The sequence below is a fragment of the Myotis brandtii genome, unplaced genomic scaffold, assembly GCF_000412655.1.
Source record: "Myotis brandtii unplaced genomic scaffold, ASM41265v1 scaffold156, whole genome shotgun sequence".
In the NCBI taxonomy this organism is placed as follows: Eukaryota; Metazoa; Chordata; class Mammalia; order Chiroptera; family Vespertilionidae; genus Myotis; species Myotis brandtii.
The window spans coordinates 46,820-49,842 of NW_005355666.1; the positions used below are offsets into that span (position 1 = coordinate 46,820).

Genomic DNA, 3,023 nt, shown 5'->3' on the forward strand with positions numbered 1-3,023 from the left:
ACCCTGCCTTGAGTGTGACAGGGGGCGGTGCCCCAACCCCCCAATCGGCCCTACCCTGAGCATGACTGAGGGTGGCATCGCAACCTCCCAATCCGCCCTGCTCTGTGCATGACAGGGGGCGGTGCCCCAACTCCCCAATCGGCCCTGCTCTGAGCCCGACCAGAGGCTGCACCTAGGGATTGGGCCTGCCCTCTGCCACCCGGGAGCAGGCCTAAGCCAGCAGGTCATTATCTCCCGAGGGGTCCCAGACTGCGAGAGGGCACAGGACGGGCTGAGGGACCCCCTTCCCCCCCAGTGCACAAATTTTTGTGCACCAGGCCTCTAGTGTATATATATATATAAAGCAGATTTGTTTTTGCCAGGAGCTTGGGGAAAGGGAGGAATTCACTGCTAACAGACATGAGGTTTCTTTTTGGAGGTGATAGAAACATTCTGGAATAAGACAGTAGTGAGCACAAAGCAGAACAATATGACTATACTAACAACCACTGAATTACACATTTTGAAGGATAAATTCTATGTTTTGTGAATTTCATCTAAAAAAAATGTCTGGATAAAAAGTAATCTATATCCAAGACAGACAGAAACAATCCTTTTTATGATTTGGCCTCAGAAGTCACAAAGCATTCCTCCTGACCTGTGCACTAGAAGTGAGTCCCTAAGTCTGGCCCACATTCCAAGTTAGGTTTTACACTTATATCATGAAACTCATTATCCTTTCAGTCTCACATGGGGAGGGTATTAACGTCGCCCATCTACAGATGAAACTCAGGCTCAGAGAGGTTCAATACCCTTCCCAAGGCCACAAGGACAGCGGCGGTAGAACTCACATTGGGACCAAGAACCAGCTGACTCCAAACCTGTGCTATTAACCTCCATCAGTGGTGGTTTTTCAGCCAACACATCTTTTGTGAAACCAAAGACACTTGGGACCACCCCCCTGCCCCAGGACCTCTTAAATCATTTCTGGGGCTTGTTCCATACACTTGAATGTTTTTCAGCTCCCCAGGTGTTCCTCAGGTGCATTCTACATATAGAACCACCCCTATGTGCCTGATGGTTTTATACTATTAACATGGGTAACTGACTCCAGCTGGATGGTGAGTGCCTTGGGAGCAGTGCCCCTGCCCAAGCTTCCTGTGACTGCCACTGTGACAGCACAATGCCTGCCTGCAGAGGCAGGCACTCAGGAAATATCATTGGACAGAAGGATTCAGAGCAAACTGCCACTCAGAATGTCAACTGCCAAAGGATTCCGCTGCAACTGAGGGGCACACAGTTGGCGCTTGGGAGCTGGCCTATCTGGCCATTCTCTCCAGGGGGCAGGAGGTTCACGGGCCCACTTGGTGGGCAACCCCTGCTGCCAACTGGGGCACCTCAGCTCAGCCCAGAGCAGAGGTGTTAGGAAGTAACTCTCTACCCAAGCTTCCTCTCCCAGTTCCCAAACTTAGAGCCCCAGCAAAGGGCCTAGAATTTACTGAGGCTGTTCATTCAACAGCCAATCAATCAACATGGATCACCGAAGCCGATCTCGCAGCAGAGGCCTGAGCCGCATCCCTGGGACTCAGCCCCGAACCCCCAGTGCCCCACTCCCCTTGCATGTGGAACAGGAGGCCAGGGAAGGAGAATGGGAGCAGCGAGAGCTCCCTAGTCGGAGGACTGCTATCTACTCGCCCCCGGAAACTGAAGACTTGCCAGACAATGTTATGGGTAAGGACAAGCTCTCCCCTTCTCGGCAAAAGGGAGGTGGCTTCATATTTTTCTTCCTATACCCACAGAAAACAGGGCTCAGGGAACAGAAAGCACAACTTACAATGGACAGGACTGGGGTGAGGGATGAATTGGGAAAGGGCAGGTTCCTATCTGCCTCAAAGGGTTGTCACAGGACCAAAGATATAATATGTGAAAGTAACTGAAACCAGGACAGGCTGTTGGGAACTTTATTAGGTGTTATTTACAAAACCAAGTACTTACAATAGCAAATCCCACGTGTCAGGAGCCTTGGGAAACAGATGAGTTTGACATCGACTTCGACCCCAGGTAGCTGACAATCTAATAGAGAAAAGTCAAACAGTTAGGATAGCTTCTGTGGGATGATTCAGAAAGACAAGGGCTCAGGAAGACAGGAGGGGTCCTGGGGACATCAAGACTGCCAATGGTCCCCCTCTTTTCGGTGGGTGCTGGGGGGTATCTCTCCCGGCCTGCCCTTGTCCTCACCTGCCATTCTAGCAAATGGGTGGGTAATGGGGTAATTGTCGGAAGATGGAACAACACTGTGCTGGGAGAGAAGGTAAGTTCTGGGAACGTACCAAGTGCTGATTGAAAAAATAAGACGTACCTTAAGGCAGACAGTGTTAAGCCACCAAGCTGTGACTTCCCGGCTGGAAAAGTTCCTTTCCTGCTGGAAGAGAATAAATTGTCTTAAGATATCGCTTTTCAGGTTAGACTTTTCCTCTCCAAGTTTTCCCAGGACTTAAAAGGGCTACGGCCGGAGCGGGAAGTCAGGGCACTGTTCACCCAGCTCAGCGCCAGGAAAAGGAAAAGAAATGTTAAAGGTATAAAAGGCACACTTTTCAGAGGGAGAGGGTTCATTTCACCTTTGGGGAGGAGGCATGTTGTTGTGCTCCAGTGAGGTTTTTTAGGAGAGGGGGTGGGGAAAGATGAGAAGAATGTGAAACAGGCTGAGTGCGAAGACCCCTCATCCTTAGTGGAGGCAGGCCAGTCGCAGCAGGGGTGGGAGGCCAGTCTTCAACTATGCTTTTTGGAAGACATGGGCCGAAGGATGAGCAGAGCGTAAAACAATGCTGAGAGCAGGCATTTTCATTTCACGTAAATGTTTTGCAGTACATAAACTTTTGGCCAGCGCTGTTTATTTGAGAGTACTAATAATGGGAAAGTCCCTAGTGACTAATTAGAAGGTCAGACTTCTCATTTTAACTTATTGTTTCTAGCCATAAACTAATTACGTTTGACATGTTGCATAACCAGAAGAATGTTATTAACCCAAGTCCCATTTCCCACAG

The 3,023-nt window shown here is 49.6% G+C and overlaps 1 long non-coding RNA gene across 1 annotated transcript in view; it reads right to left on the reverse strand.

Moving 5' to 3' along the window:
* The window catches only part of LOC106725328, a 9,520-nt gene extending 7,128 nt beyond the window's left edge, over positions 1 to 2,392 (reverse strand). The window contains exons 1-2 of the long non-coding RNA XR_001361194.1: positions 2,339 to 2,392; positions 1,975 to 2,052 (exon numbers count right to left, since the gene is read on the reverse strand). This is a non-coding gene — a long non-coding RNA (uncharacterized LOC106725328). The remainder of the gene's footprint in view (positions 1 to 1,974; positions 2,053 to 2,338) is intronic.
* Between the last annotated feature and the right edge of the window lie 631 nt (positions 2,393 to 3,023).